Source organism: Myodes glareolus, chromosome 25 (genome assembly GCF_982192425.1).
Source record: "Myodes glareolus chromosome 25, mMyoGla1.1, whole genome shotgun sequence".
Taxonomy (NCBI): domain Eukaryota; kingdom Metazoa; phylum Chordata; class Mammalia; order Rodentia; family Cricetidae; genus Myodes; species Myodes glareolus.
This window is the reverse complement of record NC_142050.1, coordinates 27,916,264-27,942,814: the sequence shown is the minus strand read 5'-3', so window position 1 is coordinate 27,942,814 and position 26,551 is coordinate 27,916,264. Positions and strand designations below refer to the sequence as shown.

At 42.7% G+C, this 26,551-nt stretch overlaps 1 protein-coding gene across 9 annotated transcripts in view; it reads right to left on the bottom strand.

Moving 5' to 3' along the window:
• Positions 1-21,142, bottom strand: part of Nrf1 (nuclear respiratory factor 1) — a 106,978-nt gene extending 85,836 nt beyond the window's left edge. For 7 of the 9 annotated variants that reach the window (XM_085683926.2, XM_085683929.2, XM_085683927.2 and 4 more), the window contains exon 1: positions 21,021-21,142. The gene's annotated coding sequence lies outside the window, so the exon portion shown is untranslated. Of the gene's footprint in view, positions 1-19,561; positions 19,641-20,315; positions 20,439-21,020 lie in introns of those variants that run through there. The other 2 variants (XM_085683922.2, XM_085683923.2) reach the window with 2 other exon arrangements.
• Positions 21,143-26,551: the final 5,409 nt, after the last annotated feature.

Genomic DNA, 26,551 nt, shown 5'->3' with positions numbered 1-26,551 from the left:
GTATCCCTTGTCTCCACCTTTGAAGGCTGAAATTACAAGTGGAGCCCAGTATTTACATGGGTTCTGGGTATCCAAACACGGGATCTCTGGTGTGTTCATGTGTGAATACCAGGACAGCACAATTGACCCTGTATGTGGACAGGAGTGACAGATGAGACCAGAGGAGCAGCACCAGGGTCAAAACTGCATGGCTTTCAGCCAGTGGTGGTGCAGGCCTTTCATCCCAGCGCTCAGAAGGCAGAAGCAGGCAGATCTCTTGTGAGTTTCAAGGACAGCCTGGTCTACAGGGTGAGTTCCAAGACAGGCTCAATAGCTACTGAGAAACTCTGTCTCGAGAAACAAAACAAAACAACAACAACAAATGCATGGCCTCGTGGGCTAAGTAAGATCCTTAGCTTTTACTCAGAGCAAGAAGGAAGTCTTTGGAAAATTTTGATCAGGTGGATTATGATCTATGTCCTAGCCAGGGTTTCTATTGCTGCAACAAAACACGATGATCAAAAAGCAAGCTGGGGAGGAAAGTGTTTATTCTGCTTACACTTCCATACTGCTATTCATTAGTGAAGGACAGGGCAGGAACCTGATGCAGAGGTCATGGAGGGAAACTGCTTACTGGCTTGATGCAAATGGCTTGTTCAGCACACTTTCTTATAGAACCCAGGCCTGCCAGCCCAGGGTTGGCTCCTCCCAAAACGGGCTTGACCCTCCCCACATTGATCACTAATTAAGAAAATGTGCTACAGGCTTGCCTACAGCCCAACCTTATGGAGGCGTTTTCTTAAGTGAGGTTCCCTCCTCTCGGATAACTTTAGTTTTATTATGTTGACATAAAACTGGGCAGCAAGATCTAATTTTGAAATCTGTGTTTCTAGATGAGCACTGTGGTGATGTGTAAGGGAGCAGCAGCGGGTAGGAGAAGTATCAGATGTCACACGCTTTGAGGGCAGAGCTGCCAAGATTTCCTGATGATCTGATGAAAGAGTGAAAGAGCAATCAAAAGTGGGTTTTATTTATTTATTTCCACGCTGTTTCTATTTTGAAATACTTTTTGTTTATTCAGTGATGGGGATTGAAACCAGGAGTCTTGTCCATGCTAAGTAAGTTTTCTACCACAGAGTCAAGCACACCTGCAGTCCCCAAAGTCCTAAGGTTTGGTTTGGTAACTGGAAGACCTCAATAGTTATTTTTTTTTATCAGCCAAGATGCCAACTTCTAAAGAGAAACAATGAGCAGAATGTCAGTAGTTGGCCCTTTTGTAAACAACATTGAGAAAAAATTTACTTCTGTTCCCATTTTGAACACTATAATTAAGAGTCGTCTTTTCCCCTCATTGGCCAGCTGTAGGCAAGAGGGTCACCCCCAGCTGTACTGAGTCACCAGGTGGAAGTTTCACTTGACAGGATCTGATGTGGGAGAGGGTTGAATATATGCAGGAAAGACATTGGTGTCATTCATTACACGGGACTGAGCGACCTTCCTTGTATGGCTTATTCAAGACTATCTACCAGTGAAGGAAATCACGATCATCTTCGTACATAAAAAATTAAGAAAATTTTAAGGTGAGAGAGAGAATTGCACTTATATTTTTCAAAGTATTACCAACATTTATTATCCAAGACCATGAATTTCTTGGCAAATTGATTACAGAAACACCACCGTTAACTTTTTCAAAGGCGGCAGCATCACAATGATAGTTTATAAACATTTTGGATGTTTACAATTTTTGTCAAATTTTCTTTTTCAAAGAAGGTTTTGCTATGTAGCCCCCCCCCCAGCCTCCATTTCTGCTGGGATTCCTGACTTGATGAATGCTAACAGGACAGTCCAGGCTGGAGATGGGGCTCAGCTGGTCATACTGGCCTAGCAGCAGAAAGCCCTGGGCTCAACATTCCCTAAAACCGCACAAACCCAGCATGGTGGCATACACTTGTAATCCCAGTGCTGAGCAGGTGGAGGCAGGAGAATCATAAATTTAAAGTTATCCTCAGATACACAGGGAGACAAGGTCAACCTGGATATCACGAGACCCTGTCTCAAAAACTACCCACCCCAAAAAGACAAATGAGGCAAACTAACTGCTATGGGGCAAACAAAATGTCAGAAACAATCTGTATCTCGGCAATACGCATAAAACTCTTTGAGGTTTATAAAACAGTTTCATATTTTAATTACACTTGTTTATATGAAATTGAGTTCTGTACATCTAAATATCAATAATTTCTTTCTTAAGTGATCTTTTTTGATTTTTTTTGAGATGAAATCTTGCTATTATACTATGGGTTGACTGCAGGCTCAGGGTCTTCTCATGTCTACCTTTCAAATACAGGCACTACTGGTGTACCCCAGCACAGCTGCCTCACACCCCAGGACAGCACAGGGAGCATTGCTGCCACGCTACACTTTAGGGAAAGAAAGACGCCTGAGAAGGCTCGTTGTAAGTCATACTGGAAACATTACTTCTCTGCTGTTTTCCTTCTTATGCAGTCTCTTATGTGTAGCCCTGGGTTGGGCTGGAACTTGCCAGTGTAGACCAGGCTGGCCTCAAGCGTGTGTTGATTCTCTTGTCTCTGCACCATGATTGCTGGAATTACAGATGTGAGCCACCATGTTCAGAGGAAGGTATCAATTTATGTAGTAATAAATGAATTAGCACAATTGTGAGAGTGGAGGCAGTATGAAAGAAAACACACAGTTAAGTATGGAAAGCCATCAATCCCTTAAACTCATTTGTTACATGGACATAAAACAGAACTACATAAATTACTTGAAGAAAACACATCATATAAATTAAGGCAGATAAACAGTACCGATTTTGTTACTTAATAATAAAACAAACCTTTCCGAATGACATAAAACAAAAATGTTTTTCAAACTCCAAACAGTATCAGTAATGTAAATCTAAACTTTTCTGGTTGATCAAAAGTTAAAATTTCAGCTGGAGAGATTGCTCAGTGGTTAGGAGCACTGGCTGCTTTTCCAAAGGTCCCGAGTTTAATTCCCAGCAACTACATGGTGGCTCAAAACCATCTGTAATGGGACCAGATGCCCTCTACTGGCATATGTGTGTATGTGCAGACAGAGAATTCATTTTAAAAAAGAGAGAAATTTCTGCAGGGTCTTGTAGACAACTCCTTTAATCCCAGCACCAGGAGAATAGAGGCAGGTGGAACTCTTTGAGTTCAAGGGCCAGCAAGTCAACATATTGAGTTTCCATCTTTACTTTGTAATTCACTAATCTATCTAGAATTACTTAAAAAATAAACTTAGTATAGCATAAAATCAAGACAAAAAGCACAGCAGTATAAAGACAAACTCACATTAGATTTCTAGATAAGGAAAATAAACAGCAGACTTCAAGAATAAGGGCAATGAAATTTAGAAAGTAGCTGATTATAAAACTAAAACACGGGCGGTGGTGGCGCGTGCCTTTAATCTCAACACTCGGGAGGCAGAGACAGGCAGATCTCTTTAAGTTTAAGGCCAGTCTGGTCTACAAGTTCCAGGGCAGCCCAAAGCTACACAGAGAAAGCTTGTTTCAAAACAACAACAACAAAAAAAAAAAAAAAGGAAGGAAGGAAGGAAGGAAGGAAGGAAGAAAGGAAGGAAATAACTTCACCTAAAATTAAAATTAACATCACCATTGTGGGCTTGGTTTAACCTGTAAAAGAAATCCGTAAATCTAAAAGGGTATAAATTTCTAAAATGTTACCCCAGATTTTAAAGAAACCCAAACTGCCTACACACTGTTTACACAGCATCAATTAAAAAAATTCCTCATAAGTAAAAGTATGCAGCCATTCAGATTAAGCATTTTAATCTGCCTTAGACAATAGGAGGTGAAAATTAAAAGAATGAAAAATATTATTCTCACTGATATTTTCTCGATGTGATCTTTGATACACTTTGATACTCTTGGTCCCGGTCACAGTGGGCCAGGCAACTGGCTATCAACCCACCAAAAGCTGCTCATCCGACTTTCCTAGTCTCTTAGAACCAAGCTCATCTGGGTCACAAGGCAGCTCCTTTCTCACTGTAGAAAACCCAGAATAAAAGTGTTGAGGACAGCTCCGGCTGCCAAGCTATCCGTCTACAGAGAGGAGTAGTGCAGAAACAGTGTAGTCATCGGCATGCCTCGTGTGAGGATGCAGCTCTGCCGGCATGGAGGAATACCACACAAGTCCTGAAGGAAAAGTAGCTTTATTCATAAATAAAATGTCCACAATATTTTACAGGAAATGGCAAAACACTATAAACGTTTTCCTAGTGCTGAATCTATGTGAATGTATAGACTGACTGACAGGAGATAGAGAGTGGATTCCGTTTCTCCATTAAAGAGGCAGCTTTCCCACCAAAGCCGTCAGGGAGAGGCTCCGCAGTCTCTGCACCACGTTCTTCCTCCTCTCTGTCTGATACAAATCTAACTAAAGGTGCACAAGACAAAGTAGTACAAAGGCATCCATCCAGCTAAAGAAAATCCCAATACAGGGGGCAGTAGCTTGCTTTTCACAGTGACCTCAAGAGGCCAAAATTATAAGCAAGATATAGTCCTCTGGTTAAGAAATATCTCTAATGTTTCATTTTTGGGGTTTCCCAAAAAACAAGCAAAAAAATAAAACAAGAACCCTTAAGATAGCAAGACATATGGGCCACACCTTTAAGTTCAGCACTCAGGAGACAGAGGCAAGCAGATCTCTGTGACTTTAGACCAGTCTAGTATACATCAGAAGTTCCAGGACAGCCAGAGTCCATTCTAAGAGTCTGTCTACTTTAAAATAAATAAACAGCCAAGTGGTAGTGGTGGTGGTGCATGCCTTTAATCCCACTTGGGAGGCAGAGGCAGGCAGATCTCTGTGAGTTCGAGGCCAGCCTGGTCTATAAGAGCTAGTTCCAGAACAGGTTCTAAGGCTCTAAAGCTACAGAGAAACCCTATCTTGAAAAAATAACAAACAAAAAAGAGCTAGCTCCAGGACAGCTAGGACTGTTATACAGAAAACCCTGTCTCAAAACATGAATGAATCAATCGATCAATATTAAACTAAAATAGCACTTAACATTTAAAAGGTTAAGTATCATCAATCTAGTTAGTAAATATGTTTACTAGAAAAATCTTGTAAAGTTTTAAAAATGTGTGGCTTATTTTAAGTGTGTGTATGTGCAGGCATGCACACCCTAGCACAGAAAACAACTTTAAGGGAGCTGGTTCTCCTTTTCCCTGGGTCAAGGGGTCTCATTGTTTGAGCCATGCTGCTATACGTTCTAGGCCGGTTGGCCAGCAAGATTCCAGAGGTTTCTCCTATGTCTACCTCACCAGACAAGTGCTGGGACGATGGATGTGTATCACCACATCTGGTTTTTATGTGGGTTCTGGGAACTAAACTCAGGTCAGACTAGTGTGGCAAATAGCTTTACCCGTTTAGTCACCTCCCAGTACCCTCACAGAATTTTTAAAATATGCTACACAATATAAGATTCTGTAGACGTTATTTAAAAATATCAATACTTGGTACAATAAATTTCCTAGGCATGTCTCATATGGAATACTCCTTCATTTTCGTCCCTTTTCAACTAAAATTAGATTACAACTTTATGTGACTACTTTCCAATTTTATGTAATCCCCCCAAAAAATCAGACCCCTTTGGCATTAAAAGGTACACACACAAAGTGGCTAAACAAAGGAAAATACCAATATATTAGGATGGTAGATTTACAAATCTTTATCTTTTGAACTAGTGTTTAAAGTCCCGGCATGTTTTAAAAACAAAAAACTACACACACCCTTAGGATTTTTAGCTGGGCCTCGTGGTTTCTGCCTGTAATCTTTGCTCTTGCAGGCTGAAGGAGGAGGATCAACATCGTGAATTCCATGCTAGTCAGACCCAGAGTGCAGCAAGGAAGAAAACCATCAACTTAGTATCCTTTATGATTTTCCTTTGTCTTGAGACCGGGTACAAGTGGTGAACAGATGGCAAGCAATATGGCACAGTGGGTAAAGGCAGTTGTCCAGCAAGCCATGTAACCAGAGTCAACCCCAGGACCCACAAAGTTGTCCTCTGACCTTCATACAGACACTGTAGCACACGACTCCCCCTTGGCAATAGTAGTAATAATAAAATGGAGGCTAAAGATAGGCCAGCAGTAAAAGCACTGGCCAAGTGTGCATACACTCAGACACACATAAACAGTTCTAAAGGTAAGGGTAGGGGAGGTAAAACAGGATGTTTTAGATCTACCATTATTTCCACCTTCGATTTTAACACTCATCCCTACAGAAATAAAGACCATAACAGTCACCTAAAACCAAAACAGAGGTATGTGTTATTTAAGTGACGGAGATTATAAAAAATGCAGGCAGGTAGATGAAGGCTCTCATACTAAAAGTGGACAGGATGTCATCTTATCACTCTGTCCTTTGCCAAAAACACCAACGATAAGAAAAAGGAATAGTCTCTTAAGCACAAAGGTATCCCACAGTGAACGGGTAAATTATTTAATACTACACAGATCTGTGGTTTATATGGATGTAAGATTTTTTTATTCACTATCTAATAAGAAGTGCTCACACAAATGACATCAGGGATTTCTTGGGGCTATTCATTTTACTTTTGTAGTTAAGCTAATTCTATTAAAGTAGAATCAGTATTGCTTTCCTGGTTACCAGGTGGTTTTAGTTTATCTTATATATTCTATAGAAACCAGGTAGAAGCCAAGAAAAAAATTAAATAGATTCTCCTCTAAAACTCAAGTTCTAAGGAAAACTCAGAAATATTCAAAGATGTTTCCAGGTTTCTTGCTATAATCTCACTTAACTTTATGAATAAAGATTAAGCAAAATTACAATAGCACATAAAAATGCCTCTCATAAACCAGCTTAAATACTGTATCAGTTTGATCAAGTTATAATATAAACTTTTTAATTGATTTCCCCCCCTTGGGTAATACAGGGCCTCATGTACCCCAGGAGAGGTTTAGACTTAAGATAAGGATGATCTTGAATTCCTGGTCCTATTGCCTCTACCTCCCAAGTGCTGAGATTACAGGTGAGCCACCATGCCCAGCGCTCACTCGCTCTGTCTCTCTTACCACACACACACACGCACACAATTTTATTTTTATTACCGTGCATATGTGTGTTCAGACATGTGCCTCAGCACACATGTGGAGGTCAGAGGACAACTGTAGGACGTTGATTCTCTCCTTCCACCAAGGCATCAATCAGGCCCAGGCTCTCAGGCAGGCACAGCACGTGCTTTCACCCACTGAGTCATCTTACTGGCACTACAATTTTGTGATATAAAACTCTTACTCAGGGGGCTGAAGAGATGGCTCAGCGGTTAAGAGCACAGCACTGGCTGCTTTTTCAGAGGACCTGAGTTCAATTCCCAGCAGCACATGTCAGCTCACAACTATCTGTAACTGTAGTCTCATGGGAACAGATGACCTCTTCTGATGTGCAGACAGATGTATATGAAGACAAGGCCTCCCTATACATAAAATAAGTAAATCTTACTTTAAGAAATATTTGCAATAGCCAATCCCTTCATTAATTTCTATTAAGAGAATAAATCAACAATTCCTGTTTTGAAGCAATGTCTTTACTCAATTTTTATATCTGTGAGGATGAAATAAAATTTAGCCTATGTAATCTCTTCCTTCCTTCCTTCCTTTCTTTTTGTCCACTGATATTTTACTTACATGTATGTCTGTGTGTGCATGTTCCAGATCCCCTGGAGCTGGAGTTACAGACACTTGTGAGCTACCATGTGGGTGCTGGGAATGAACCAGGTCCTCCAGAAGAGCAGTCAGTGCTCTTAACTGCTAAATCATCTCTCCAGTCTCCCAGATTCTTTCTCATAATAACTTTTTTTTTTTAACAAGACAAGTGTTTCTCTGTATAACAGTCCTAGCTGTACTAAAACTAACTGTTGTAGACCAGGCTGGCCTTTAACACACAGAGATCAGCCTGCTTCTGCCTCTGCCTCCTGAGTGCTGAGATTAAAGGCATGCACCACTACCGCCCAGCATCTTATAATTAATTTTGTAGGTAAACACAGAGTAATGAGCTTCATAGAGGCATCTTGACACGTACTATACTTTGTTCTAATTCCCTTCCCAAAGGCCCTCCTTCCAAGTGCTTTTTTCAGAGTGAGGATTGCCAGGGCCTGCAAACACCAGGTAAGCACTCCATCACTAAATTACAGCCCACCCTCTTCAAGAAACAGCTTCTTTAAATCCAAAGATCATAAAGATTTATGGTAAACAATGTTCCCTAAAACCAACTCCACCAAGAACAATGAAAGGAGGGATTGTTTAGAAAACCAGAAAGAAGCAGCACTGTGTACTAACGCATCAGGAAAAATAAAAATGAGGGTCACATTTCACCTTCTGTGGTCCCTTATCAACAGACTTTAACAAATCAACACAATAATGACCTTTATTGTGAACTTCAAACTGGTGTTTGCTTCTCTGATCAGCTCCATCCTACTTGATGAGCTGACGTGGGATTCCCCTCTGTATGCTATGAATGTTTGATTACCACTGGTTAATAAAGAAACAGGTTTGGCCTATGGCAGGGCAGAATATAGGTAGGTGGGGAAACTAAATTGAATGCAGAGAGAAAAAAAGGCAGAGTCAGGCAGAAGCCATGTAGCCATCTAAGAAGCAAGAGGTAACAAACCACGAGCCTTGTGGTAAAATATAAAATAATACAAATGGGTTAATTTTAGATATAAGAGCTAGCCAGGAATGTGCCTGAGCCTATGAGTATATAATTAATGTTAATCCTCAAAATGTTTATTTCATAAGTGGCTGCAGAAGCTAATGAACACAGCGGGTAGGGAGAAACCAGTCCAGGGGGACCAGCAGGATGGAGAATATTTATAGCTACCTCTGACACTGGAAAACAAAAGAGTAGCCTCCATTTACAAGGGCACCCCACCTTACCAAACTAGACAAAAATAGAAGCATTAATAGAACCTTAACAAGGCTTGAAATGTTGGCAGTGAAAAATTATCAAACTGTATTTGTCATGGTCGGAGGTATGGAGACATACAGTCTACATTCTGTTTGCTCACACCGCTGTCACAGCAGCAGCAGAAACTCCGCTGTCCAATCAGGCTGCCTGGATGGACATAAGGTTGCCCACAAAACTCAGTGAGCTTTGTCCGTACCATATTTTCTGTGTATCAAGTTCAGGATCAGTCTGTAAGTGACCATGGAACCGGAGGGGTCTCAGACTCTTTCAAGGAATTAATGGTGTTAAAACTACTTCCATGGGGCTGGAGAGATGGCTCAGGGGTTAAGAGCACTGGCTGCTCTCCCAGAGGTTCTAAGGTCACTTCCCAGCACCCACAACTATCTAAATGAAATCTGGTGCCGCCTTCTGGCATGCAGGCAGAACACTATACATAATAAATAAATCTAAAAAAAAAAACAAAACAAAACAAACCTTGCATGGCAAGTAAGGTGCCCAACGCCCCCCCCCCGTTTGAATTAACATTCAAAATGTAGCAGCAAAAGTGGGGTAAAAGTACCAACAGAACAATTCGATGCAACAGTGCCACAGTTGACTGACTAGTAGCCATTATAATCTTCATTTTCATCTGCTCATAGTAAGGAGGAAGAGGTTTGTTTGATTTAAGCATGCACTTGATGAAAGAGCAAAATTTATTTAATTTGGGGGGATAGGGTTCCACTATGTAGCCCTGGCAGATCTGGAACTTCAAATGCAGACAAGGCTGGCCTTGAACTCACAGATAATCGCCTCCTGAGTGCTGGGATTAAATGTCAACACACCATCTTTATTTGGGTTGAGACAGTCCCTGATGGCCTGGAACCCACTATGTAGGCCTTGAGCTCACAATAATCCTTCTGTCTTAGCCTCCTGAGTACTGGGTTAACACACACAACAGGTGTGAACCACTCTACTTGGTTCCAAATACTACCAGTTCAAACACCTTTCATGCTTCTGCTCAACACTGCAAAGTGTGCACCAAGTATTCTGTCCTTCTGACAGCAGTTACAGGTCACCAAAGCATGGTGAGGCATGGTTTGAGCTGCAAACAAAAATAGCAACATTTTTCTCCCAATTATCACTTTTCTTTGATAAAATGGCCAATAAACTACATAACATTAAGTCCTGCACAGGATTTTTTCTCAACAACTTAAAGTGAACCTTTATCACTTGAAGTGTCAGATATACAAGTGATAGTCAGAATTTTGGAAATTTTTCTATCTGCTCCAGTAAACCTGATAACTTTTCATTACTTAAAAGTCTTTTCTGATTAAATAATGGAGTTATTAATAAATGTTTGTGTCAATATTTACAAGATCTACGTAACTCAGTAAACTATTTTCCAAATTTCCCTTGTCAGATACCACAAGATCATTCTTGAGTTGAAAGACCCATTCTGGCTAGGCTCGGTGACAGGTCCAGCAAGAGGGACACAGATGCATCACATGAGCCTAGGGATTGTAGGCAGTGGGACAACAGTCAGGCTGTCACAGCAAACATGCATCCAAAGTGTGTGACAATCCATAGATTTTAAATGAGTTCGTACTCTACTTTATACCTCATGTTCAAGAAGCTAATGTTACGCCGTTTGGGTTTAATATCTAAGAAAATAATATTCACAAGCACCTAAAAAGGCTCTTAAATACCCAATTTGTGGTGTGTGTGTGTGTGTGATCTGATGGAGATATATCCTTATACTTTAAACCAAAGAAATAAAAAAAATTTCAACATGTTGTATGCTTACTATTTGTAGTTTTAAATTAACATTTTTGAAATATCCATTTTAGTATTTAACATGGCAAATATCAAAAATACAACCCACATTAAACAAAAGCTTTTTACAATGCTCATAATTTGTCTGTGTGTGGTATGTATGTAATTGCAAGTGTAGTTCCAGATATGCATGCATGATGGGTACATGTACGTGACAATCCAGTTGATGCCAGGTGTCTTCCTCAATGGAGCTCCACTTCACAGACACAGGGTCTCTTGTCACACCCAGAGCTGGTCAGTTCCAACTAGTCTCACTAGCCAGTTTACCCTAGGATTCCACTTCTGCCTCCGGCCCAGCTGCTATATGAGCAAAGTACCCCAACTTTTGCTCCAAAGCTCGTGCCGCGATCACTTTACCCATTCACCCATCTCTCTGGAGCTGTGAGATACATTTCTTTCAAAGCACTAAGCTTTTATCAATTTCTCGGAGTACTCGGAGAGTACTACAGCCCTTGCTTCCCAACTTTACTTTTCTAACTATACCTGCTTCTCTTCCCAGGAAGGCTACAGGACATAGGATATCTGAACTAGAATGGAGACACTAGTGTAAAAAATGTAAGTTAGACTTGTTTTTGGAAACCTTAAAGAACAGAAGATCCACAGAAAAAAGTTCCAAGATGCAATTTCAGTTAAAATTATATTTTCTTTAAAAATATTTTTGTGGAGCTGGAGAGATGCCTCAGCAGTTAAGAGCACTGGCAATTCTTCCAGAGGACCTGGGTTCAATTTCCAGTACCCAAATGGCATCTTACAACTGCCTGTAACTCTCCCTCCAGGGGATCCAATGCCCTTGCACAGATATACATGTAGGCAAAATATCAACGCACATAAAGTGAAAAATATATCATTTTAAAAAAGATTAAAAAATACTTTTGTACCCTGTCTTGAAACACACACACACACACACACACACACACACACACACACACACACACATGGATGTGTATGTTAATATATTTGTATATGGGGATGGAGAGATGGCTTAGCAGCTAAAGGCACTGGCTGTTCTTCCAGAGGTCCTGAATTCAATACCCAACAACCACACAGTGGCTCATGACTGTCTATAATGGGATTGATGCCCTCTTCTAGAATGCAAACATACATTCAAGTAAAGCACCCATAAATACATCTTTTTAAAAAAATATTTTTGTGTGAGTGTCTGGGCAGGAATATGCTTGGTAGAAGTTCCAAGATTACAGATGCACACCACAGCATACAACTTTCGTATGTGGGCCCTGGGAATTATGGGCTTGCCTGTCAGGTGGTTTTAGCATCCCAAGCCTGAATTTCTAACCACCTCAAGGTCTCAAAGAGTAGCTGAACTTCTGACAGGCAATAGTTAGACTGTCACTGAATATGCTTGAAGAGAAATAGAAAACTTTTTTGTTGTTTTTCAAGACAGGTTTTCTCTGTGTAGCCCATGTTATCCTGAAACTTGCTTTGTAGACCAACTCCCAAGAGATCTGTCAGCTTCTGCCTCCCCAGTGCTGGTATAAAAAGTGTCACCATCATACACTCTCGTTTTGAGAAGACACTCACTCGATCTTGCCTCCATGTATGCTGGAATTAACAGGCATGTGCCTCCAAGTTTAGCTCTGGATCTTCTCTAACTTCATAGACCTAATCATATTCCCAACAAACTGAGGATAAAGACAAAATTCATTTTGTAGCAGTCATGTTTCCTTGAACCTGACTGCTACTGTTTCTTCTACCTTCAGCTCTCAGCTCTATCATTTCCCCAAGGGTTTTACCCAAACGCTTTCATTTTCCAGACTTTTCTTAACCACGTGTATCCATGTATGTAATTTTACAATTATATGTCTTGTAATTCTAAAGCCAAAAGATTTTTAATACTTGAGTAAATGTTCATAGTGTATTTTCTGCTTACCAACAGCAAAAAAAAAAGAATAAATGAATAAAATAAAAAGGTAAATAAGCCACTATGTACATTTTCTGAGGAAACAGATCTCAGTGCCTGTGAGGTCCTTCAGGAAAGATCCAGAAGGCAGCTCTGTAGCACTGTCATTACAAGATAACAATCCCTGGACTTTAAGTGGGACAGTAGGCAGAGGTAGATGATAGTGATATTAACGTAACCTTGTGTAGGTCTAGACTAAAATACGCTGAGTGAAATTTATTTAAGCAGAATCTCATATGGCCCACATTGGTCTTGGACTCCCTGAGTAGCTCAGGTTGACCTTGAACTTCCAACCCTACTAAAGTTACTACAGAATATAGACAAGATTATGCCACCATGCCCAGTTTATATGGGTTTTAAACAAAAAATAAAATAAAATCTTAAACATTTTTAAAATTTGAAAATAGATGAATGGAATAAAGATATAAAACACTAGCCAAGCAGTGGTGGGTCACACCTTAAATCCCAGCACTTGGGAGACAAAGGAAGGCAAGCAGATAGATCTCTGAGTTCAAGATCACCAGGGTCTACAAATTGAGCTCCAGGACGTCCAGGACAACACAGTGAAACCCTGTCTTGAACCACCACCCCCCAAAAAAAGATCTACAATACTGTATGTTCAATGTATGGGCAGAGTAAATTTCTCTGGGTTGTGGAAAGTGTCCCACTAGGTATCCCTGATTAGCCTTAACTCACTACACACATCAGTTTGCTTCAAGTTTGCATCAATTCTCCTGCCTCTGCCTGAGTGCTGGGATTTAAGCATGCACACTACATCCAGCTTAATGCATGTTTTATTCTTAGTGTTCCAAGAGTAAAAAAGTTTAAAAAGTGGTAATAAATAACTTATTGAAGAAATTCTTTTCATAAATGTAGCCTAGTCTAAGTGCACCCCATTTATTCAACAGTGCCCACTAAGGTGCAGCAGCACTTATCACCTACTAAGCAAGAGCAACTCTTCTCCAGTCCCACAAATGCCACCCACCGTTAAGTCTTTACAATGTATCACAAAAAAACCTCTTTAAGCTGTATTTTACTGTACCTCTTGTTAGATGTGCTGCTAAACTGCTTGTGTCTTGTATGCTAGTATGGCAAACAGGCTGAATGGCAGTAGACAATATAAGACAATGCAGAAGAGAAACTGAGGTTAGTAGAAGCACAGTTTCACTGAGCCCTCCTGGAACACCCTTGACCCTGACTCCAAGTCACCCTTACCTCAGCCAGAGAGCAGACAAACAGCACTGAAAGGAACAAATACACACTTGGGGAGAAAAAGGTTATGCTTTCTCCCACTAAACAAAAGAATCTGCTGCTGTCCCAGTAAGAATATCTGAGAACTAGGTGTGGTGGTGCACACCTTTAATCCAGCACAAGGAAAGGCAAAGGCAGGTGGATCTCTGGGAGTTCCAGGCCAGCCTAGTCTTCAAATTGGGATCCAGGATACTCAGGGCTGTTACACAGGGAAACCCTGTCTCAAAGAGGAAAAAAAATAAAAGGAAGAAAAGGAGGGAGGGAGAGAAGGAATATTTCAGAAAGTCAGGTATAGTAGTGCCTTTAATCCCAGCACACTGGAGGCAGCAACTCAAGGATATCCGAGTTCAAAGCCAGCCCAGTTCACAAAAAAAAAGAAAGAAAGAAAGAGAGAGAGAGAGAGAGATCTAAGACATCCAGGACTACATAGAGAGATCCTGTCTCAAAAAGAAAATAAAAGAAAATATTTTCAGGACAAAAATAAATTGGTGATGTCAAATACACTAAAGATGATCTAGGTCAGTATACACGCTATTATTCTCTGTCAAATACAGTGATATGAGTACTGTGTACACACGCATGCTTAGGAATGATCTGGAATCCTATCTACTGAGCTGGCAACTGCTCACCTATTGATCCTATCACCAAGTCTGAGAACTTGAGTTAACCCTCCCCACAAATATAATAATTTAAAAAATTAAAATCAAATATATTAAAGTGTTCTTTACATGGTAGGGTTATGTTTCTTTTACTTTTCTATAGTGAATTCATATTACATGTATGTTTACATTCAGTAAGTATAGTTATTAACATGCCAGACTCAATTTATTTTAGAAGTAACTTTTATTTAGAAGAAATTTTATAAAGCCAAGAATTAAAGAAAAGTAAATTTTCAACAGTCACACAATTAGCGATAGACTAAGACCACTTCTTCCTTATATTTAGTACCTGAAGTCCACTGTAGGCTGAGATGCTGGGTCAGTAATGGTTCACCTACTTAGCAAACCCTGGTTGATTCTGTGATATGTGGGCTTTTTTATATGGGAAGTTGATCACTAAGACTTTTATTTCCCATCTACTTAAAGACAAAGAACAAAAGAAAAAAGAAAGGGGCCCTAAGGAATCTACAAAATACTTTCTTCAGTTTGGATCCTCGTGGATTAGCGCATCCAATAGTCTACTTTAGAGCAGCATGCATGACCTGTTATAACAAGTGAAAAAAGCCAGGCACAGGAAGATAAATACCACATGTGAAAAGTAAGAAGTAGAGTGGTTGCCAGAGGGAAGGGAAGGGAGTAGCAAAAAAGGATACACAAAGGTTGGCTAACAGGCACAAAAATACAACTAGGCTGAAGTTCCTATGTTCTACCGCATAGTACAGCAACCATAATAGGTAGGAAAGAGGATTTTGAGTATTTACAACATAAAGAAATGTTTTCGATGTTGAATGAGCTAACTACTCTGACTGGAATATTGTATATTGTTTACACGTAAGTCAATACAACTACAGCCCCAAATCAGTATAATTATGTGTCAAAAGTAATTAACACAAACTTTCTCTTTAAGATTATCCATCACTCCTATATTTACCAGCATTTCTGCAGGACAGCCTATAAACAATGTCAGCTAAACTAGGTGGTGGTGGCTCACACCTTTAACCCCAGCACTTGTGAGGCAGAGGCAATCGATCTCTAAGTTTGAGGCCAGTCTGGTCTACAAAGCCAGTTCTAGGACAGGTTCAAAAGCTATAGAGATCAAGTGTCCCCACTCCACCTCTAAGTACCTCAGAGCAGATCTCCTCACTTAAGAGGCCCACTCAAAGTCCCTCCCTGGAACTTATTTCAGCCAACTGGCAACACAACCATCACTGGATTTCATCATTAACATTACTGAAAAGGCCCTTGACTTTTGTGTGTCAAGAGCCCCCAAGAATCTTCTAAAAGACTGGGTCCTTCTCAGAAATAGGGATTAGACACACAAAATTTTGCGTGTCATTTCAAGACTCAGAGTTATACAGTTACAATACATCCCTGAACTTCAGAACTAAAAACTTTATAGAATATATTTAGCATACTAATATCATAAATCTTCAAAACTCAAGATACATTTGTGTCTGAAGAGATGAAGGGCACTCTCAGCACCAGTAACACAAAGTTAAAACCAGAACGACCGCTCTGCTGAAACCCCCTTATGGCCCGGATGCCTACAGAAATCCATCTCTACTCATGAGTGCCGATTACCAACCTCCCAAATTTCCCCACTCAAATTTCCAAGTGGAAATTTCATTTTCTATATTCTTCAAGTACAAGTAAAATCCACTCGCTATTTCTCAGATCAAACTGCTGTTATAGCCTCCCTCCAGCCTCTCAGTCCTTCTCTAACTCTATTTAATACACATAAAATCTTACCTAATTTCTGTTTTCCCTGTGTCATGGTCCCTCCTCCAAACAAACTCCCCCCTATTCCCAAACCACTTTCTTTACCCTGTTTTAGTTTCTACAAGTTGTAGAAGAGTTGAGCTCATCTTTCCCCTCCTGGATAAGGCTCAAGGTTTGTGACTCTGTACCTCAAATGGGTCTAAAATACAGACTGTCTTTAATTTAGTTTGACAATAGCAAAACTCTCAAGTGAGGCCACACTTGAGTTTAATTTTCAATGGGGGGAGATATGTTTCACTCTCTTTTAAACATAAAACAAGAATGCAGCTCTGTGTTTCCTGCTCCCCACTTCTAGTCCACTGCCTAACAGCTTTCAGCAATGTTTCACAGAGACATTTCTTCACTTCCTCTTGTTCTTTGTAGCTTAGCTGCCAGCCTGACATTAACATTCAGGAGCAGCAGCAGTAGCACTCTCTTAAGTTCCAAAAAGCTTCCAACTGCCAGCAGTAAAACCAGGCGCTTTAAAAAATGGTCTTAACATATATGCATACAGCTTGGGCATAAGGACCACATAATGAAGCCTCTGATGTCTTGATAACAAGTAAATTAGAGAGAGGTTGAAACACATTAACCTAATTCTCAACTGTATGGGGGAGGGTAATAATCCAAGATATACACACACACACACACATACGTGCGCACACACACACACACACACATACGCGCGCACACAGACACACAATTTACTTTCCTTGAGCAGTCAAAAAACAAAGTCACTTTCCAAATTTTCACCACATACATTAAAGTAACTTCAAAGTTTCCAACAGTTTTGTGTAGCTGTGATCTGAAAATGCCTGTAATTTGTTTGTTTCAATTCCTATTTCTCTTCAGCCTGTTCACCTTAGAATAATGATGGTCAAGTATTAACCAATGGCTAGGATGTAGCTCAAATGTTTAAAGTGCTTGCCAATCATACAGAAAAGCACACACCTTTAATCCCAGCATTTGGAAGGTGGTAGCAGAAGGATTAAAAATTCAATGTCAACTTTAGCTACACAGCAAGTTCTGGGCCAGTCAAGGATACACAAATTCTGGAGCTGGCTCAGTGGTTAAGAGCACTGCCTGCTCTTCCAGAGGACCATAGCGCTCTTGCTGGGTAGGTCACTACCACCTGTAACTCCAGCTCCAGGAGATGATGCCCTCCTTTAGACTCCACAGGCAACTGTACTCACATGTGCATTCCCATATATAAGCACAGATACATTAAGCACACAGACACATAATCAAAAAATAAAAAGAGATCTGAAGAGGTGACTCAGTGGTTAAAGAGTATGTACTGCTATTCTCGAGGACCCAAGTTTGGTTCCCAGTATCCACATGACGGCTCATAACTGTCGCAAATCCAGTTCCAGGGGATGTGATGCCCTCTTCTGGCTTCCCCAGCACCAGGCATGCACAGACATATACACAGACTCAACACTCATATATATATAAATTTTAAGAAAATAAGAAACTATGATACATAATACACAAGACACACACACAACCCACTAGACTTAGTCCAAGCAACTCTTCTGGTGCTAGAGAACCCAATGCCCTGCTGAAGTTAAGCACTCCTTCTACCATTGATCTATACCACCAGGCCCCAAACAGTGTATTTCTGAAAGAAACTTAGAAACGTGCCTTTTTATTTTAGCTGTTGCTAGTTTACTAAGGGATGGTGGAAAATTGTCTGGGAAGCTTGGGCTTAAAAAAATGCTCCCATGTTCTAATGAACTCAAAAAAGTACAAATAACTCTAACACTGTAACAGAGCATTTCCTTAATGCCTTTCACAAGACCACAGCCTAATGTTTGGGAGACTGATTTTCAAAATATATACGTGTACACACAAGTGCATGTATGCAAGTATGTATGTGTGTCTACGAGTCTCATACACAGTCCCAGAGTAAATGAGTAAAAGATCTCATTTTCTGGAGAGACAGGACATCTCAGCAGCAGAGTGCCCCTCAGCCTCCAACTTTGAGAGGATGAGCAAGTGTGTTTCAGCATGGTGCGCTGCACTGATGGCCGCTGACAGGTAAACTTCCTGGAGTGTCCTAAGACTGACAGATTATCTCCCCCACCCAAACAAAAATAAATCAACAGGCCTTTTTATGCTGATTTTTTGTTCTGAAACAAAATCCAACTTCAATAATTGTTGTTCATCATCACTATTATTCCAACAAACATTTACTAAAATGTCTTATTGCAAAAATAAAGAACTGTCAGCTGGGCATGGTGGTGCGCGCCTTTAATCCACTGAGGCAGAGAGGCAGATCCTTAGAGGCCAGCCTGGTCTCTACAAGTTCCAGGATGATCAACACTATGCTATATATAACCACGATACAAAAATGTAATTCTAAGTCACAAGAACCTTCATTTTTCCTTAAAAGTCACCTGCTTGTGATTGTTTCACATAAAATGCTTTGAATAGACAACCCAGGGGTCTGGTTAAACCTGCAGTATACCAGCAATAACAATTCATGCATTTATTTAAGTGGCCTTCACCTCCTTAAGTAAATTAGCAACGGGTGTGTATTATGCCTTAATTTAAAAAAAAAAGCCACAACCTTGGATTCCACTGACATATATATGAATATCGAGGGAAATCTAAAATTTCTTCTATAATTCTATAGGTTCTTTTAACAGTATTTTTCGTGAAAACACCTAGCTTCAGTAGGCTAGTCTTGGCTAAAGAGAATATAAACCACTTACTACTGGGCAGAAAGTCATTTTCCCTTCTGCACGTTGAGTTTGAGATTATGATGAAGTCAAGAGACTTTAAATAAGGTGGTCTAAAAGACTCACAATCTGATTATTATTTTATTTTTGTTTGGATCAAGTACCCAACTGAAAGAAACAATCTAACTCCTATCAGGAAAAAGAAAAACAAAACAAAACAAGGCTGTCAGTGTAAGTTAGCAGCAACTGGTTCTTTGCACGTCCAATGCCCTGGGTTAGATTCCCAAGCACAGAACAAAAAACAGAGGGAAAAAAAAAGCCCCCCCCAAAATCTGCACACAATTCAGCACCCAAATAAAAAGTAAATACACAGTATGACTATATATTTCCTTTCGTGCTCATAACTAATATTTTTGCTACCTTATGGTCAAGAACTTTCAAACAATGTTAAGAAGTTAGGACACAACTGAATAAAAAAAAAACAAAAACAAAGCAAAACCAACACACCTATAAAAAAAGTTTCTCCAATGATCCCCTCTTCTCTTCCCTTGAGTGAGGAACAATCCAATAACTTAGTGTTCAAGACCTAAGAGAAAAGAATTTAAGAGGAATGGCTGAAGACTAGGAAAAGGACCACTCCTCCCAGGACAAAAGCGTTTCCATTCTCCTCCAGAGCACTGTCCCAACTGACAGGTTCACTCCCACTAACTTTCATCCCAAAACACCGTTTAAACTCAGTAAAATGTGAATTTTTGCTCTGCCTAGGGAAAAGAATTCGGCCCAACCGATACCAACTCTAACGTAAACAATTAGTACACGATATTTTAATGGCTGGGAAGATGGGATGAACTGTTAACAGCTCCTCCAACTGGTCAGAGCGGATAGCCTTTGAAGCCCTAACAACATTAAGATAATTTAACAATTTCAAGTTCTAGTGGGCAGTCAGGTGCACCAAGTTTGGGACCAGCAGCAATGACACAACAGGTGAGAAACGCAGTGGACATCATCACTACAAAACATGCAATGGCAAACCCCTGAATCCACGAAAGCCTGGGATGCGGGACAGGATCAAGCACAAGACCATCCCCAGCCCAGACCCCGTTTTAATTGAGGCAAAGGTTCCGTTCTTTCCGAGGGGTGCGCCACCTCCCCGCTCCCCTACCCCGGGGACCACCACGCCAGGCCAGGGAAGAACCCAGACCCCTCGGTGGGCATCTCCGCCGTGGAGGAAAACACAATGTCGCTCCTTATTTCTGCGTACAAAAGGACTTTGCGCCCTCCTCCTCGAACTGCCGCCTAGGCGCCTCATCCCAACTTGCAGGAAGGTGGGCAGCGCGCCATATTCAGCGCCCCCAAGTCCACCTGGGGAAGCAGCCCACGCCACCCCGGTGGGAGGGAAGCTTCGGAGGTCGCCCGGCCGAGCCACCAGCCTCCTTCTCCCGCCAGAGACAGCCACTCCCGCGCCCCGCCCGGCCGGCCGCGCCGCCGGCAGACGAGACCCGGGAAGAGTCGAGGGGGCGAGAGCCGAGCCGCCGCTCCGGTCCCGCGCAGCCCACCCAGCTCCCGCTCCCGGGCCCGGCGCGCTCTCCCGGGCCGCCCGCTCCCGAGCCCGTGGGGGAAGGCCAGGCCCCGGGGTTCCACGGCGGGGAGAAGGCCGCGGCCCGGAGAACCCGAGGCGGCAGGGGAGGCCGGAACCCTGGGGCTCTCGGGAGGGCAGCCACCTCCCTCTCGAGCCCGCCAGGACGCCTGGGGCCTAGTGCGGCCTGCGCATCCTCGGGGTGGCGGTTTGGCTGGGCCGGGCCCGGGTCCCCCGCCCCAGGCAGGCCGAATCCGGCGGGGGCCCAGGCCCCGAGCCGGGGGCGGCAGGGTGCCGGCTGCGGGGCGGGCCGGCCAGCCGGCGGGCGGGCGGCGTGTTGCGGCTGCGCCGGGGCTGAAATAGCTGGAGATTGCGCGGTAGGGCACTCACCTCAGAGCGGCTGCGCTACCGTGGGCCTGCGCCGTGGAGACTGCGACCGCGCCGGCTCCTCGCAGCCTCCTGCCACCAGCGGCAATGGCGAGCGCTGCCGCCTCTGCCGCCGCCGCCGCCGCCGAGGAGGGGGAGGGGAGGGAAGAGGCACGCACGCGACGCACGGCTCAGCTTCCCCGCCCGGAGACCGCCATGATGGCGAGGCTGGCGCGGCTCTGGCGACCCCGGGGAGGGGGCTCTCGGAGGTGCCCTCGCAGCCCCCGGCCGCCTCGTCGGCCTCTCGTGCCGCTGTGCAGCGTTAGCTGGGGCCGGGACCGGGAGGCGTCTGGATGAGCGAACCGGAGCCGCGGCGGCCGAGAGTCTCATGCGGCCCAAAATGGTTGCTAATCCGAAGGGGACTCCGCTCAGTCCCCGGCGCGGGGAACTGGGACCTCCGCTCCAAAGGGACTCCCCCACATTTTCCTCCGCGCGGCCTGGGTCGCAGCCTCGACCCCCTCTCTGAAAGGAGACTTCCTTCTCTCATTCAAAGGCCTAACCAGACCTTTCAGCGAAAAAGTTTAGTACAAAGCAATATGGTAATTTATTCCCTCGTTATTAGATGAACATTTCTAATGAACGCCTTCTGTACTGGATGCTGTTGTGGGGGCTCCGAAGTGCACCTGTTAGCAAACCAAGGCCCTTTTTAAAAAATAAAAATTAAAAATTAAATTCTTGCCCTTGCTATTTTTTTTTTTTTTTGAGCTTTACTTGAAGCCTTTGGACTTAAGTTGCATGCCTAACAAATGAAGTTGGAGACATGAGGGTTTGGGTTGGGTTTTTTTTTGTCATCAGGAGTCACCCACCATCAGAATCACCTAGAATCTCAGCTGTTACCCCGAGAGCCTGCATTTTTAACACTTCCTGGAAATTTTTATGCACCCTAGATAATTTTAAAATGTCCCAGAGGGTGTCAGAAAACAGCTTAACAAATAAGGAAGCATCCGTTTTTACTAACGTTTTCTTCAAAAATTGAATATCTTTTTTTTTTCCTTGATGCCTTCTAAAACAGCGTCGAAGATCCCACCCATCGCTGTGGGAACAATTCCTACTCCTTTACCTCAACTTTCCACACTCCGTGCAATCTTTTCTATTTCTTTACTTTTGAGGCAGGGTCTCAACTATGTATGTAGCCCTGGATGGCCTGAAACTCGATATAAAGACCAGGCTGGTCTCCAACTCGGAGACTGTGCTTACCATCCAGGTACTGTAATTAAAGATGTGCCCCTGTGCCCAGACATCCAGTGAAATCCTTCAGACTGTTGCTACCTGCCATTTCCTTGGTTCAGGCTGCACTTAGACACCTCATGCCTCATGGTCTCCCTGTCACTAGACTTGCCCCCTCTACTCCATTCTGCACACTTCAACTTGAACTCTTTTTTTTTTTTTCTTTGCAAATCATCCAAATCAAGTTCCCTCCTTGGGATGTTTAATTAGATCCCATTACTCCTAGGCTAATGTCTAAAATTTTTGAAGGTGAGTTTAAGTACTTTGATGACCTCATCTGCCACGTCTCTCTCAGACTGTAGAAGACCTAGGAAGCCTTGGGTCATATAAGCCTAGGAATTCTGACATTGTGCAGTTCTTGCAAACACTGTTCCTCTTGCTCAGAACTTTTTTCCTCTTCCATCTTCTCAACCTGCTAGAAAAAAAATCATCAAAATAACTGTTAGTCTTTTGGTCTCAACATTTCCTTCATCCCTCATTCCCTAAGACAGGGTGCTTTGCCCTTTCCTGATTAGATCCAGGACTTCCACCCTTCTCCGTTTATTTATCCAGGGCCTCAAGTAGCCCAGGCTAGCCTCCATTATATAGCTGTTCCACCTCTAAGCCTTCTGCCCCCACCGGTTGCTGGGATTCCAGGCCTGTGCTACCATGCCTGGTTAACGTGTGCTGGGGACCAAACCCAGGACTTTTTGCATGTGAGACAAGCAGTCTTAACAGCTGAGCAACATCCCCAGCCCGCACTTTATTCCCCTTCTCGTTTCCTTCTCAGACGCAGCCCACATAAGTACATTTGACAGATAAAGAAACCAGAACATGTAGATGTTATTTGCCCAAATTCAGACGGTAAGAGATGGAACCAGTTCTGAGCCTGACCTCAGAGCTGCACTCTTATCGTCACCAGAGCTTTTAGATGGCAACTCAGAGCCGCTCACAAGGCGCAAGAGAAACTTAGCGGGCCATGGCTGACATTCCGTAAGTGAAAGATAACATCAGAGGGCATTAACTTAGGCTTTTGTGAAATTTTGACAGATTTTTCTACTATAAATTTTCTAATTTTACAAATATTAAAATAGTAATTAGACACTATTTATTACCAAGGTGTGTATAATGGGATGACTGTTATATATGGCTTTGACTTCTTCATCATCCTTATATTAATTCTGTACATCCTTAACATTTAATGCCTGGTCTACAAGAGCTAGTTCCAGAGCTACAGAGAAACCCTGTCTCGAAAAACAAAAACAAACAAACAAACAAACAAAAAGATTTAATGACATTCAGCATCCCAAACAAATTGAAATTACTGCCCCTGAACCAACCTGGCTGACCTTTGCAAGAGAATGGGGATTCATGTCTTGGCAGGCCAAGGCTGCCTGTTAGCCAGATATTTGGCTAAGCTATATCAGATTATTCTGTCAGTACAGTGAACACACCAAGTCCTTTGTATGCAAATCCTGTGTCAACAGGTTCTCAGACTGCCCTACACATCCAGTTCTGGTTCCTCTCGCCTTTGTCCTGCGCTTATTGATTGGGTTATCAATGAAATTCTGGAAGCCTCCACCCAGATACCTTACCTGCCTGATTAGATCTGACTTGACCTCATCGATGACTATGTTTGGCGTTTGGCGTTCTTTTCTAGTCTCGCTGTGGAAGGAGAGAACCTCCACCCAAAAGTTGTCCTCTGACCTCTGTGTACCTGCCATGCTGCGCACACCTTCACACAAACACAATCATTTCTTTTAAGGCAGGTGATTCTAATGGCTTCTGAGCACAAATGCTTAACTTAGCGTCAGAGACAGCTTTTGTCAATGTTGAGCAAGGGCTAAGATGGTAACAGTGCGGCTTCACTGGGGATCAAACATGAGTTCAGCAGGACACTCATGTCTCTCTACTTCTCATGACTCAGGAAGACTGAGCAAATTTTACCCACCTCCCCCACCTGTCCCCCCCAAACAAAAAGAAAATCTTGCTCAACTTGGGAGATTATGAAGTAAGTTCCATTTTCCTGGGTAGAACATTTTCAAGATTAAAAGTTAGCCTTCCTATTATTTCGAACAGCCTGAGAGGTGGCAAGGGCTACCTCTGGCGCTGGAAGAGGCAGTTCAGCCAGGTCATGCAGCATATGTGTACACACATGGTCACCAAATCCTAGGGCAACACAGACTTGGGCAACTCCAGCCTTGGACAGAGGCTACCAATTACAATCCTGTCTAAACCAGTTTCTGGGTTTGGTGTGACTCTTGTCTTGCTAAGAAGTAGACTTCTTAGACTGCTATTTGAGGGACCTGGAGAGATGGCTCAGCAGTTAAAAACACTGACTGTTCTTCCAAAGGACCTGGTTTCAGTTCCCAGCACCCACATGACATCTTGCAACTGTCTGTAACTCCAGTTCCAGGGGACCCAATGCACTCACACAGACACACCTGCAGGCAAAACATCAATGCACACAAAAAGGTAAATAAATAAAAGCTATCTTTTAAAAGCACTCACTTTAATCCCAGCAGCACTGAAACATGGATCTGTGAGTTTGAGGTCAGCATGGTCTACATAGAGGGCTACACTGAGAAATGCTGTATTGAAAACCAAAACAGGGCTGGAGAGATGGCTTTGAGGTTAAGAGCACTGATTGCCTTTCCAAAGGTACTGAGTTCAATTCCCAGCAACCACGTGGTGACTCACAGTAATGAGATCTTGTGCCCTCTTCTGGCCTACAGGCCTACATGCAGACAGAACACTGTATACATAATAAATAAAACTTTAAAAAGAAAAGAAAAAAACTTCTGTTGGGCATTGATGGTGTGGGGGCGGGGAACAGTCAGAAATGACCAGTGTCTAGCCTATTCTGCATTGTGGCTGGGGGGGGGGGTGGCAAATATTCAGTTAATTATTAAGTTTCTCTTTGATTGTATCATTGTTCCCAAAGACTTCCCTGAGTAGAGATGGCTGGTAAACATAGAACAGCAGTATTCCTAGGTGTCCAAGAATAGCTTTTTCATATTGTCTTCCTCTCAGCCACTGAAAGATGCCCTGAAATTCCTCACTGGTGGGGATTAGGTTGGAGATGGAAAGGGCCAGGGTAAACAAAAGAAAACCCAGTGCCACTAGGTGACTGGTGAGACCGCTGAAAGGCTAAGAGGGCAGAGGTGAGTCAAGGTATTCAGGACTGAAGGTCAGAGTTGGGTCTGAAAGTGTCCTTGACCCTCGCCTGAAGGGAGCCTGTTTAGAGAGAGGACGGGTCAGGTTTCAAACAGATTGACTGAAGGCTGGCAGTAAAAAAAGGGAAGCCTGTAGCTTCGGGGAAATTACCCTGGCACAGCAGGCAGTTTGGAGTAGAATTGGGAAGATAATCAGGAAGATAATCAAGTAAAGGGCAGAAGGAAGAATTTGAGAGAGGCTGAGAAGTTTCCTCTAGGAGGCAAGGCCTATATTGCTATAGTGGAGTGTGTTTTCCAATAGCTCCCTAATACTTAGCTAATAGTGTTGAACAGTTGGCCCCTTTAAAAGGAGATCATAGTCCGGCACTGGTGGCGCACGCCTTTAATCCCAGCACTGGGGAGGCAGAGGCAGGTGGAACTCTGTGAATTTGAAGCCGGCCTGATCTACATAGTGAGTTCCAGGACAGCCAGGGCTACACAAAAGAAACCCTGTCTAGAAAAAAAAAAAATGAGATCATTCCATCAATTTATTCAACAACTACACAGTAACAGTCACCTTTAGGTATGACTCACCAGCTGTTTGCTGGCTCGGGAAACTGTCCTCATGCACGGAACACCCCAATTATCTTTCCTCTCCCTGGTTCCCCATTCCGGTGGTCCCTTGACCAGAACTGTCAGAGTGTGTTTTCTGTCCCAGGACTTTAGAATGTTTGGCTAAGACACAGAGACTAGGAACTGAGAGTTGAATCACATTCATGATGAAGCTTTGGAGAGGTCATGAACACTACCAGGGTACCCAGGATTGTCCTCTTCCTTCCTTCATTGCCTTCTGATCGCAGACAACTGGTCCAAAAATAGTTTCCTTGCTCAAAGTAGCCAATCAGATCCTTCCATGGAGATTTTGAAAACGGAATTTAAAAAGTTCAAGCAGTCTCTATCTTCCCCCATTTTCTCTCTCCCTTCTCTCCCCCTTCTCTCCCTCCTTTCTCCTTCCCTTTCTCTATTTCTATACTTGAGTTACATTTTAGCTGGCCTGGAAGCTGCAACCAGAGGCCATTTTCTACCAAAATAACTGAGAAACAGGAAGTCTATCAGTATCCAGAGGGAGGCAAA